Below are 14,127 nucleotides of genomic sequence, written 5' to 3'. Positions count from 1 at the left end.
TTTCCTTTTATACTCCAGAGTACATAAATGCCATATGTCAATTCTAATGTTGAATCATGGTGACTAGAACTGAGGATAGGCCATGCTGCCACTCTGTCCCTCCAGGGAAGCCAAGGTTGCTTGTGTATTACTTTCAGGCTTGCACAGGTAAGGACTGGGCTGACCCCAGAGATGGGCCAGTTCCAGAGAGACAGTGGCCCAGCCTGACCTGGCCCTGTGTGTGCTCCTGGGCCAGTGTGAGAAGCTCCTGGCCATTCCCAGTTCTGGACATTGGTGGGCGGTGCCCCTGTGGAGTGCAGTAGATGCGGCTTCCCCCACTCTGTGGCCAGGCCCTGTGCATGGTCCCTCGTGGTCAGTGTTCCTCTGCCCCACGCCCCACTTGGGGCACCCTCTAGCCCTCCTCCAGATGTGGTTGGTCCTGAGCCTTGCACCTCTCTCCACAATGGCCTCCAGCTCCTGATGGTGAGTGGCCTGTGGGATCCAGAGCCAGCTGAACTCAAGTCTCAGCAGCAACTCTATCCTCAAGGAGGGGAGAGGAGGGGGCTCCATTGCTGCAATGGGAAGATTCTTTGAACTAGCCCATCCTAGTCTGATAATGCACTTCTCATCTGCCCAGCAAGATTCCATTTGCTAACGAAACCGGTCTCCACTGAGCCTGGATTAGACCTGCCACTGTGTGCGGAGCTTGTGTGCAGGAACAATTTTTGATGTCTTCCATTGAGTAAACTCACCGCGCACCAGGTAAATTTGCTTAGCTGGGCTACATCGATCCTGAGCCATGCGTTTGCCCAAATCTGCAATGTTGACTTCATGCAGTTTTCATGATTTGTTTGGGGCCTGCAGTGTGTAGGATAAAAACACAGATTCTAAGCTGGGATTTTAATCCTGGCCTTGCCCCCACCCTGCTGTGTGACTCTGCAAAGCACTTAGCCCCTCTGTGCCTCAGCTTCCTCCACTGCCAAACAGGGATGGTGGTGACAGGAGCATGGACCTCAGAGGTCTGCCATGAAGATCCAAGATGCTGTGCAGTCATGTGTCACTTGACAATGGGAATACATTCTGTGAAATGCATCAGGAGACAATTTTGTCCTTGTACGAACCTCCTAGAGGATACTTACCCTACACTCTAGGAGGTACTGCCTCCAACACACCCAGCCCATCTAGTGTAGCCTACTGCTCTAGGCTACAAAACTAGAGAGCATGTGGTTGTGCTGAATACTGAAGACAATTTTAACACAATGGTAAGGATTTGTGTATCTGAACATAGAAAAGCTACAGTAAACATATAGTATTATAACCTATGGGAGCACTGTCATAAGTGGAGTCCATGGTTGACTGAGGCATTTTATGTGGCATCTGACTGCACATGTGAAGTGGTAGGATGGTGCCTGGCGTGATCACGCACCTGCTGCTTGCTCTTTGCTGTCACTGTTTGGTCCCATCAGAGCTCAGGTTCTGATCAAACTTGTTCTTCATGGCCATTTTCTATGTCTGAACATTATGGTGCAAATTATGGAAATTATTTTAATACAAGGTAGAGCTGGGAGCCACACCTCCAGTCCTGACGTGGGTATCAAATCCCCCATATCTCCAGAGTAACCCTGAAAAGCCATAGCACCCCTTGTAGCTCATTCTCAATCATACGTCTCGGTCACAGAAACAGCCGCAAATCAAAGGTGGAAATAGCAAGGAAAGGGAATTCTGATCTTTAAGAAGCCTTCTTCCTTATAAGGTGGGGACGGTATTGGGAAGGAAAGGTAGGAGGGTACAGAGATTCCATATATGTGGTCATGTACTGGTTACTCATTACAAGTGCCTGTCTCCCTAGTAGATGCTCACAGCACACAATGTCTTCCACTTTATTTGTGCTCAGCTGTTATCGGGTTCCAGGAGGAATAAGGGGGAGTTTGGATTGGGAAGGACCCAGAAGGCAGGTCAGGTTGGTATCAGAGCAAATACCTGGACTGCAGGGCTCAGCCGGGAAAGAGGAGGGCTTTCCTGCAAGTGAACAGCTTCAGTCCAGCACTTTTATCAACTGGCCTTGCCCAAAGGCCACTGCCCAGCCAGAACAAAGCTCGTGTTGGCAGCGTTTCCACCAAGCCGGTGCCTGAAGATTGTCCTTTCTCTATTCCTCAGCCTCATCTGGAGAGGAATTGAGCCGTTCCCCATCATCTGGTGTGTGAAACCCTCATCCCCCTACCCACCAGGGAAGCCCTGGTGGTTCCACTGGGATGCGCAGGAGCTTAGGAGACCCCCAAAGACAGCACGTTCCCCTCCATAGCCCTCCGATGCTCTGGATCCTGGCACATCTTGCCTTCTCACCTCTGGGAGTGGGCAATGCCTTCAGAGCCTGATCTGGTATCAAGAGATTATTTCCTCCCAGCAAGGACAACCGCAGTTTGGCTCTTTGAGATTTATGGACAATAAAACATCCCGCACACATAAAGAAGTGCTCACGACAGCCACGTGGTGTGTCTGGCAGGGACTGCAGAGGAGGAGAAAAGTCTCCTCCTCCGCGTTGTCGTTCTGTTATCCCGGCCACCTTTCAACCTCCGGGTGTACTGTTTGCGTCCATGGAGAAGAATGGAAATGCATCTTAATGCAGCCATCCCACTAGCTGGAGGACAATCAGAGAGCTCTGACGGGGAACCAGCCCAACCAAACAATAGCCGGGAGTCTGTAGATAAATAGTCCATCAAACAGCAAATCTCTGGAGTGCAATTCATCCTTGGGTAATAAAGATTGAACACAAAGATTTCCCCCAAAGGTGACCGGCACAACTTGCACGAATTTTTCCTTTCCAAAACCACCTCCAAATGGGGGTTTTGGCTCAATGCTGCTGCATTTGCTGGTATCTGGCCCTCACAATGGGGCACCAAGAATTAAGGCATTACAAAGCCCCCAGCCTCTGCAGCTGGAAGACCCCACTGCCCTGAGGACTAAATGCATTTTTCTTCCTTCACTCCCGGGAGTAGGGGCTGCTTGAAGGGTAAGCGAGAGCTCAGGGCACTGACTCCAAGCCTGTAACATCCATGACAGATTCCTGGGACTCAGACACCGATTCTGCCCCTTGAAGCCTGGGGTGGGGCCCAGAAATATGAGTGCCCAGGTAGGCGAATCTACTCCTGAACAACAGACACACTGAGAAGTGCTGCTTCCTTAGGGGAGGATAAGGTGGAGAAGCTGCCTCCTTTGTCTGTCTTTCCAAGGCAAGAGGGCCTGAGGTCCAAGGATCAGAAGGAACAGAGGGACTGCTGCAACTCAGAGAGAACTGGACCCAGGTGTCTGCCACAGGTCGACCAGAAGCCCTGACTGCTCAGTGAAGGTGGTTGGAAGGAGGGTGGTTGATGGGCAGCCATGCTGGGGAGTTTGGGTGGGGAGATGACAGAGACTGTCTCCCCTTCAAAGGCCACCTCAAGAGGTACTGTGAAGAGAACGCTGCTAGGAATCTCCCAAGGTTGAATGCGGCTTAGGGTGATGAAGAAGAGTTTGGGATTTTGCTGAGCACCACTTGCAGAGCCCTTTGCAGGGAGAAATTGGAGACTTATGGCAGAGCACCCAGAGCAGGAGCTGCTGGAGTAAGGCCTGTGTGTCAGGGGTTGGACCATGGCAGAGCAGGCCCATCCTGGGCCTCCTGCCTCCAGGCTTTTTCCAGAGGCTTCACTAGATCTTGGAGAAGGAGCTATAGACCAGGAAGGGTAGTGGGATGTCACGCAGGTGATGCACACAGGTGACACACAGGAGATGCAAACACAGAGGGCACACGGGGGACACACACAGGTGGCACGACCAGCTGGTGCACACATGGCCCACACAGGTGGCCCACACAGGTGACACACAAGTGACACACACAGGTGACACACAAGTGGTAGACACAGATGACACAGGTGACACACAGGTGATACACACAGGTGATACACAGGTGGTGGGCACACATAGGTGGCACACACTGGCAGGTCAGCACACCCAGGGCTCTGCTTTCAGCTGCTACTTGGCTTTCTTGGAAATAGCAGCTTTCCAAGGCTATTGGAAGGCCCTGGCAAGGGAAGGCTGATAGCTCAGGAGAGCTATGCCCAGAGCTTCCGTCTGGCTCGTGATCCCTGAGCCCAAGTTGAGAAGAGTCAGCCTGAGCTCTGTTCACCTGCAATGTGTTGGGTCTTTGCCAGAATCGCTGGTAGAAGGATCCAACCTGGGGAAACCGGCCAGTCTGGATGGAAGTGCCTCTCCTGACCATCATGCCATTATCACGATGCTATCAAGGGATTCATTGGAGATGACCAGGCCCTGACCACAGACACATGGCCCCAGCCACACCCAGCCAGTGCCCGACAACTGTCCCTTTCCTCCTCTCCAGCCTTATGAAGAGTGCAGGTGAGCTTCTGCACAGGTGCACACAGTGAGGGTTCTGAGTGCAGTCACCTGTTCCTTTCTGCCCTAGCAACCTGGGACCATGAAGGGTGTGTGACTCCCAGGGTCTGGCTGCTTCTTCCTAATCTTGGGCTCCCCTCTAAGGAGCTTAGATGGGTGGTTGGGTCACTCAGCATTTTGCTTCAGTTTCTTCATCAGTAGAATAAGTGGAGTCTCAGCAGCTATCTCCACAGCCTGCTGGAGGTTTATACCATGTGACTTAAATTTACGGGGCAAAAGACAGTGTCTCACGTATGGTAAGATCCAGTAAATGTACACAGTTATCATCAAAGAGTTTTACCACTGGACCTAGAGAATTGAATTGTAGCTTCCGTATATTATGTGATTTTCCCACAGTGAAATCAGAAAAATGCTTTATTTTTGGTGAAGTCTTGACACCTTAGGAATGAAAAAGGCCTCACCAACATCTGCAAATGTTAATAAGCTTGCTCATTTTCTTGCAGGTTCACTGAGGCCCAGGGAGTGAGGCATGGTGGCATTGTGCGGGGGGACCACGGTGTTCCTGCGCTCGCCCCAGGACTTGGGGGGCGAAGCCGGTTGACCATCCTCTGCCGATTCCTGCGTCGTTTCCATCCTTCATTTTCTGGTGTGGGATAGGCCAGGTCTGAGTGACTTCCTACGATGAGGTTAAGGGAAGGTGGTCCATGGTCCTGGAGGAGCAATTTCTGTTAGGAAATCTCAAGACTGCAGGAAACCCACCAGTGAAAAACAACAAACAAACAAACAAAACCCCACATATCCTTAAAAGAGCAGACTCAGAATCCAGCGACTTGCAGCAAACTTCATGCTTGGGGTCCTTTCAAGATGACTTAAAATAGGAGGACAGGGGCTCTCAGGCTGTAGGGGCGTGAGGCTCCCTGGAGGGCTCCAGCCTCCAGTGTCTGACTCAGTGGTCTTGGGGGACCTGAGACTCTACCTTTCTGACAAGGTCCCAGGGGACGCTGCTGCTGCTGTGCCGGGCACACACTGAGGCTCTGGTCTCCATCAGCCGATTTGCTGGTGGGAGGACTGCGTGGGAGAAAGGCTGATGGAGGAGGGAGCTTTGCCAGGCCCTTCTGCAGGGAATCCTGGCTCTGCAGGGGGCTGGCAATGAAAAGACCACCACCTTTGCTCCCTTGCTGCAAAAGCCTCCCAGAGGCTCATGGGCAAGAGTTGCAGGAAACCCTGTCATTACCATGAAGGTCTTCTACCCTGATGCAAGGTGATTGGTCACATTCACCTACACGCAGTGTGCCGCCTGGCTTAGGATCCTCACCTTTCCTGTAATTCACCCACATTCCAGCATCACCTGCACTCCAGAATGTTCAATACAGCAGTTCAATTTCCAAAGCCTTACACATTCCAGCTAGCCACAAGGTCAGAAATACAGCTCAACAGGAACCTTTCTATTGCATGACACCTGGCTGTGGAGTGTTTCACAAGATGCAATTTATAATCATATACATCATTTAGAAAAAACAAAATTCAAAATATTTGTTTTCAGTGTATCGCCATCACTTGCCTGCTAGGTTTGTCATCTGCATTCTTGTGAGCTCCTTGACTTGGGCCTGGCTCCCAGGCTGGAGAAAATGAGGTGTTGAAGGAAGGAAAGAAGAAAGGAAGGGAGGCAGGAAGGCAGGAAGGAAGGGAGGGAGGAAGGAAGGAAAGAAGGAAAGAAGAGGAAGAAAGGAAGGAAGGAAAACGGAAGGAAGGAGAAATGAAGGATAGAAGGGAAGAAGGAAGGAATGAGAGAAGTAGGGAGGAAAGAAGGAAGGAGACAAGGAAGAAGGAAGGGAGGAAGGAGGAAGGGTGAAGGAAGGAAGGAAGAAAGGAAGGAAGGAAAGAAGGAAAGGAGAAATTAAGGAAAGAAGAGAAGAAGAAAGGAATGAGAGAAAGAGGAAGGAAGAAAAGAAGGAAGGGAGGGGAGAAGGAAGAAAGAAGAAGAAAGGGAGGAGGGAAGAAGGGAGAGAGGGAAGGAAGGAAGGAAGAAAGGAGAGAAGGAGAAATGAAGAAAGGAAGAGAAGAAGGAAGGAATGATAGAAGGAGGAAGAAAGGGAGAAAGAAAGAAAGAAAAAGAAAGAAAGAAAGAAAGAAAGAAAGAAAGAAAGAAAGAAAGAAAGAAAGAAAGAAAGAAAGAAAGAAAGAAAGAAAAGAGGGAGGGAGGAAGGAAGGAAGGAAAGAAGGAGGGAGGGAGGGAGGAAGGAGGGAAGGAAGGAAGGAGAGAAGGAAAGAAGAAAAGGAAGGAAGGAGGGAGGGAGAGAAGGAAGGAAGGAGAGAAGGAAGGAAGGAGGGAGGGAGGGAGGGGAGGAAGGAAGGAAGGACTGAAGGAAGGAAGGAGAGAAGGGAGGAAGGAAGGGAAGAAGGAAGGAAGGACAGAAAAAAGAAGGGATGTTCACTGCCTGTCAGTTTTTCAAAGCCCACTTGTCACTGATGCTGAACAGACAAGCTCAATGTCCTGCAAATACTTGTTAACAGACGTTTCTGCTTAGCTCTGTGGCTGGTGCCAGCAGGTGAGGCTAAACAAAACCAGCAGAACCTGGTCTGGAAGTTTGGCCCAGTGCCCCTGACATCTACTTGGAGGTGCTCTTTCCCATGAGGAAACACCAGCCTTGCAGGCTTCTGGGGTGGGGATTTTGTCTCCTCATCCCAATGCCTGGTTGAGCCCCAGGTGACATTCCTGCAGAAGCTCCTGAGGCTCGGCAGGCAACTTAGGAAGGGGCTGTCCAGGCTGCGGCCCAGGTGCAGGATGTCGCATCGCTGTAAGCAGCGTGTCTGCTTGGAACATCTCTGAACCAGCATTGTGGTTACACCACCAAAAAAAACGCAAACACCAAGGCTGAGGAAGCGTGTCCATCCCAGGCTACCGGAGGACACTGTGAGTTTGGAGGTTAGAGTAACATGCTATTGATATTTCATTTGCTCTATGTCACACATAGGTAAAGCTTCCTGCATGGCATTTCAGGAATGTGTATGCAAATCTCTATTTCTCAAAATGAGCCTAAAAAGCAGAACTTACAACTGCCGTTTTGGAAACTGAGTAGAGGAAGGTGGCAGATCTTACATAATTTGCTCAAATTCACCAAACCAACATTGAAAGAGCCAGAATTAACAGTGAGCAGCTGTCGAATCCAAAGGGAATTTTTCCCCCGTGATGACACAGCCCGGGTCCCCTGGGAACCCTGGACAAGCACTGGGGGTTGCAGAGTCAGATTGGAGGGTGGACGTGAAGCCCCAGGTGGTGCCCCCTGCTGGCGAGCTTCTCCCAGGAGACGTGTGGTTGGAAAAGGGGCCTTCACCAGCTGGTGCTGCCGTAAGCCTGGGCCTGGCGAGTCTCCCTGCTTGCCATCCCAGAGGACAGTCGTGTGGCCCGGGACTGAGGAGATGGCTCCCGCCTAGGATTCCTCTCCACCTGCAGAGGGTTGGTCTCAGACCACACCACTGGGCACACAAAACCTGGCTTCCGCCTTTGAGATGCCCTTCCTCCATCATGGAAGGCCTGCCTCCTCCTTTTTTCTTTTTTCTTTTCTTTTCTTGTCCTCTCCTCTCTTCTCCTCTCCTTCTCTTCTCTCCTCTTTTTGAGATGGAGTCTCCCTCTGTGGCCCAGGCTGGAGTACAATGGTGCGATCTCAGCTCACTGCAACCTCTGCCTCCTGGGTTCAAGTGATTCCCCTGCCTCAGCCGCCCAAGTAGCTGGGATTGCAGGCACACATCACTGCATCTGGTTAAGTTTTGTATTTTTAGTAGAGACAAGGTTTGGCCATGCTGGCCAGGCTGGTCTCAAACTGCTGACCTCAGGTGATCCGCCTGCCTTGGCCTTCCAAAGTGGCAACTCCATATTTCTCCTCCTAAACCATCCCTACTTCCCTAGGGTCCATCCCTCCCACTGTCCTTCCTGTTGCTAACTGGGATATAGCATCAATGTGCCAGACTGGGCCTCTTGGCCCACATGACAGGCATGCAGAGGGCAAGAAGCTGCGACTTTGGATCACAAAAGCCGCTGAGTGCCATGGAGACCATGCAGAGGTAGCTCACTGACCCCAGCTCAGTTGCATTAGGCCAGGTCCACGCGTGAGAGGGTGAGGAGGTCTTCAGAATGGAGTCTGCCATGGCTGGCCAGAAGCAGACCTGCTGTGATGGATCTGAAAATGGCCGCATGCGCCCTCCCACTTGTGGAACTCTCCTCTGTCAACTCTGCCTCCAGACTCAGGCAGAGATGTGCCCTGGCGATGGGGTGCCAGCAACTGTAGTTCCAGCAGAATCCCAGACAGCACGTGGAGGTTCAGCTTCCCAGCCTGTCTTCTGCCTTCATCAGCACCAGGCTCCAGGCACCTGCCAGAGGATGAAGCAGGTCCCCCAAGGTGTGTCAGACAAACCTGCTGTAGTCCCACTGACGGCCACCCAACCTCCAGCCAAGATCAAAAGAACCACTTAGCCAACCCAGGGATTCATGAACTAAATAAACGTTCATTGTTTTCAGCCGCTGAGTGTGGGGCCATTTGTTCCACAGAGGTTCTGTGATCATAGATAACGGATGCACTTATCTGAGCTGATACTTGGGACCACACGCCCCGATGCCTCTCCCTCTGGGGCCAGGCTGATGATCAAGGCCACGGGAACTGTGATGCGAGATGCCTGACTCTTGGGACCCTGTGTTGCCTGCCCTGCCTGGCACGAACCATTCCCGGCGAAAGCTCTCAAGTAGTCTGCACTTATTGGAGGAAGGGAGAGGAAACTGTCTGCTAAGCCCTTCTGTTATAGATTCAGCTTGTGGAGCTGAGAGACTGGCTGCTTCCCTGCTTCATGGCTTGAGTGAACACATCGAGTGTTACTGGGGAAAGAGCTGCTGGAAGAGTGGAGCTACTTCCCTGCAGGAAACACGCATGGCACTTCCTGGGGCGAACCACACTTTCAGGGAAGAACGAATTCTGGTCCCGAATTGGGGGAAGGCAGCCCCAATTTTTCTTTCTGAAATAGACTGTCTGTTCTCACCGTAAATGCAACTATGTGACTTGACATGGTTTTTACAACCTGATGTTAAAATAATCAACACTAAGAAGACAAAATGATGCATTTGGACAGTGATGAGTCAAAAAAAGAACAAGATTGGTGGAATTAAACAAAAATCTGAAACAGAAACAGACATCCCATTATTTGAGCTACAGAAAAATCATTTCTGTAGATTTTTTAGTAAAGATTTTATCCAGTTATTTCAGGATCACGATTATTCTTAAAAATGAGATAAGCTGACAATTTAAAAAAGCTTTCTTTTAACTATTCAGTGCCAAGGGAAAATATACAAATGGCTCTATCTTAATGAGTAAAATTTATATACACTGTTAACCTTATGTGCAACCTTGCATCATTTCATGTCATCTAATGTGCATTTTTCTTTCCCACAGCTGACATTCAAAAGCACTTCTCAGAGTCCAGAAAAACATCACATAACCCTTACTTTTCCATAATCTAAAGAAAGGAGAAAGAAAGAGCAAACGTACGTTTCTCATTGACAAAAGCCATGAAGTGAAAATTCCCGTAGAATCATGATCACAGAGCATGTGCGTTCCTTTAGGTAGTGCAGGGGGAGAAGAGGGCGAGCCCCCATTAAACCTGTGAGGAAGCTTTGGTAGTCAGCATTCTCCTGGAGGGTATGCACCCCTTTCTTCCTAACAGTGTGTTGAGCACCCAGGCTGACACTGGTCTGCCTCAAAGGCCTGGTATCTGTGCGGCCAGACAGCCCAGCAGCGAGGCACCCTGGGGAGTGGTGGTTTGCAGGCATGAGGGATATCACGTCTGTGTGCCGATCACCCCTCCTCTGACTGCACCTGCTGTGGCCTTGCCTGTGAGTGACCATGAGTCCTGGCGCCCAGGCTGTCCATTTTGGCTGCATTTGACAAGTAGCCTTTCCAACAACACACTTTGCTCAGAGAAGTATTTCTTTTTTTACCCAGACCTCTGCCTCAGTCCCTGCTGAAGGTTGTTTCTTCCATTTTGCCTAAAATTTATTGCACAGGAAGGTTGACCAGCTCCTCCTTGGATGAAGAACCAGGTATCTCTGTTTGTGCCCTCACTGCAAGCCTGTGAGCGCTGAGTGGGGGCACAAATGCACACATTCATTCATTCATCCAGGAAGTGCTGACTGAGGGCCCACTGGTGCAGAACAAAGGAGAATTCTTGTCCTCAAAACATCATCCGAAATCACGTGCAGTGGAGACACACAGTGAGCTACGGGAGTATAGTAAGATGTGGGGTTAGAGATGCCACAGAGGGAGTAAATGTTTTTCACAGGAGAAGATGTTTGATTTAGCCCTTGAAGTATGTGTCTGCAAGGAAAAAATGGTATGGTAGCTTTCTCAGGCAGGGTTTGCATGAGGAAAAAGTGCTTGTACCATGCAATAGTGAGCAAGGAACATCATCTAATTCACAGGAGAAGACATACTCTTCTCGGACATCTAAGCTAATCAACAGCTTTGAAAAAATGATGCAACCTCAGGAAGAATCCAATATATGTAAATTAAAACTACAAAAAAACATTGCTTATGGCCAAGCAGGTTAGAATCATTTTCAAATAACACTCCATGATGGCATAATGAGATAAACTGGCTGCACTCACACACTGCCGACTCAGTCATATGGATCAGGAATTTTAAAAGGGTCTGTACCATTCAGCCTTATATCATCTGAAGACCAAGATTCAGACTCCAAGACTGTCACACAGGACTGGTCATATTTGCAAAGCTGGGAAGTCCCAAGCGCTCAACACAGGAATAGAGAATACTCATGCAGGAATGATTATGTGGCTGTGAAAAATCAGACTCATGAGAAATGTTGGATGACGTGGAAAATCATGACGATATACACAGAAAGTTCTGTTACCAAAATGCATGAGTCATGTTATCGCGGCTACATAAAAGTTGTGTTTCAGGTCGCACGCCTTTAGATGTAGGTAGCAAAGTGCGACGAGTGTCTTATGCCATAGGGGGTTACGATCATCCAGAATAAGACATTTGGACATCAGTGGCCCTAAAATTAGCCCAAGTCACTTTTGCGCACTTCTGTGCTTCCTCTCTGCTGTTCCTGTTGCCCGGCCCATCCTCGGCTGTGGTCTCTTTTGCCCATGAGATGAATTCAGCATCCTGGACTCACACAGCCACATCGAGATTTTACCCAGAAAACAATCATTCTTCCTTCTCTCTTTGCTCCACATAGGTACAAATATGACATCTCTTTAAACAGCTCCCCAGGAGAGGGTCCCCTCCAGCTCAAATTTCTGTGGCCATGGTGCAATATATCCACACCAAAGCCAACCCATGGTGATGAGAAGGGACAGGATGAGGCCAACGTTGACTTTCTGATAGTGTGGAGGAGCCCCCGTTTCCAAAATGCACTGTCTCCAGTGGCCTTGGACTACCATAGCAAAACACCACAGACTGGGTGGCTTAAACAACAGACGCTCATTGTCTCAAAGTCCTGGAGGCTGGAATTCCAAGGTCAAGGTGTTGGCCAGGCTGGTTTCTCCTGAGGCCTCTCTTCTCAGCTTGCAGGTACTGTTTCCTCCCTGTGTCCTAACCTCTTGTAAGGAAACATGTCAAGCTGGATTAGGGCCACACCCTTTTGACCTCATACAGTCATGCTGGGGGTCAAGATTTTAACCCATACATTTTAGGGGAACACAATCTGGGCCAAACGAAAAGTCAATAATTTTGCTAGCAAGAACCGTGAGTAGAGAAAAATGCCGTTGCATAGACCACAAACCCTGAGTCACACACCCTTGGAGTAAAAAAATACATGCCCTCCAAAACTGTAACAGTCATCCTCTCTGGAATATGGTGGCATTAGGGTTGAGTTTCATCTTCTTCTTTGTGTAGCTGGAATTTGCAGAGCAGAAGGAAGGAGTGAAGCATAGAAAGACCTCCAGACATTTTCATGTTTGCCATTAGGTATTCTCGTGAATATGAAGCTGCATGCCCAGAGTGCTGAACTTTATAAAACTGGTGAAAGAATGACTGCTGTGTAGCTGTAAAATGAACAATTCCCAGAGCTCAAGCAGAGCTGGAAGATATTTGGGTTCTGAGCAGTCAAACAAAGAAGAGCGACCTCGTTTAGCGACAGGGTATTCACCAAACACCTGGGAAAATACAATGTTTAGGAAAGATACTGTGGAGCTTATAACAAACGGAGGAGCAAAATGTGTTCCAATTACAGAATGGAAAGTGGAAATTGAAGCCTACTGTTGCAAGTTTCTTACATTAAATGCAAGGTTGTATATTAGTAGAAGATTGGTTGTGATATTTTAAATAGGCATGTTTTCCATAAAAGTATATTATTACCAAATAATGCTTATTCACATAGTGCAAGTGGTTTACATAAAAATCGGTTTGATTCACCATATTAAAACAAGAATAACAAAAAGTGGCCTCAATGAATGTGGAAAATGCATTTGATAGAATCCAACATCCATTCTTGATGAAAACTATCAGCAAACTGTGAAAAGATGGAAACTCCTCAAGCAGTGAAAGAAAACTATTAATACTGACCTTGCATATTTTGACCTTACTGAATTCACTCGTAAATTCTCTACTGTTCTTTTAAGAAAATTGTTTTTAGCCAGGCGTGGTGGCTCAAGCCTGTAATCCTATCACTTTGGGAGGCTGAGGTGGGTGGATCACCTGAGGTCAGGAGATTGAGACCAGCCTGACCAACATGGTGAAACTCCGTCTCTACTAAAAATGCAAAAAATTAGTCAGGCATTGTGATGTGTACCTGTAATCTCAGCTACTCGGGAGGCTGAGGCAGGAGAATCACTTGAACCTGTGAGGTGGACGTTGCAGTGAACTGAGATCACGCCATTTTACTCCAGCCTGGGCAACAAGAGCAAAACTCCATCTCAAAAAAAAAAAAAAAAAAATTGTTTTCATTTTTCTAGGTAGTTTTAAATTTCATGTGATCGTACTATCTGATTTCAAGACTTAAGATAGCGCTACCTTCATAAGAAAATGTGTAATTTGCATAAGGGTAGACTAGTAGCCCCAGTGAACAGAATACAATGCTGAGGTAGTTCATGGAGAGCGAACACTCTTTGAGTAGCCTCTTCCAGAGGGGCTGGGAACTCTGGAAATCCACTGCTCCATAAAGGCAATCAGAACACTGTCTAGTATTGTCAAAATCAATTTTTTCAGGACTCTGTAAATTAACCACAAGCTTGCAGCAATCCTAGGAGCAATTTATCCACGATAAACGTCTGAATCTTGAAATTAAATCCAAAACATAAATAACTCATACAACTCAATAAGGAGATCAATGACCCAATAAAAAATGGTCAAAAGATTGGAACAGACACTTCAACAAAGCATGACATTAAAGTATATGCTTTAAATGAGTGCATTTTACTCTATGTAAATTATATCTCAGGCAATTGATTTTAAATTTTGATAATAAAAACTCAGCTAAATATTTGAAGAGGGGTTTGTCGAAGGAACATGCATGAATGAGCATGAGGCACCCAGAAGGGTGCTCAGTATCACTTACAGTCATGAAAGACTTGCCCTTTCATGACTCCCTTAAGGCCCCAAGGAGATAGGACTGCGTAACATCATCATGGATGCAATTTTGAAATCACATTTTTGGTGAAGATGAGAAGCAATTGAAACCCTCTTACCTTTCTGGAGAGATTAAATGTGGTACAACCACTTTGGAAAGCAGTTTGACAACTTATTATAAAGT

The sequence above is a fragment of the Rhinopithecus roxellana genome, chromosome 11, assembly GCF_007565055.1.
Source record: "Rhinopithecus roxellana isolate Shanxi Qingling chromosome 11, ASM756505v1, whole genome shotgun sequence".
NCBI lineage: Eukaryota > Metazoa > Chordata > Mammalia > Primates > Cercopithecidae > Rhinopithecus > Rhinopithecus roxellana.
This window is presented reverse-complemented; position numbering follows the sequence as displayed.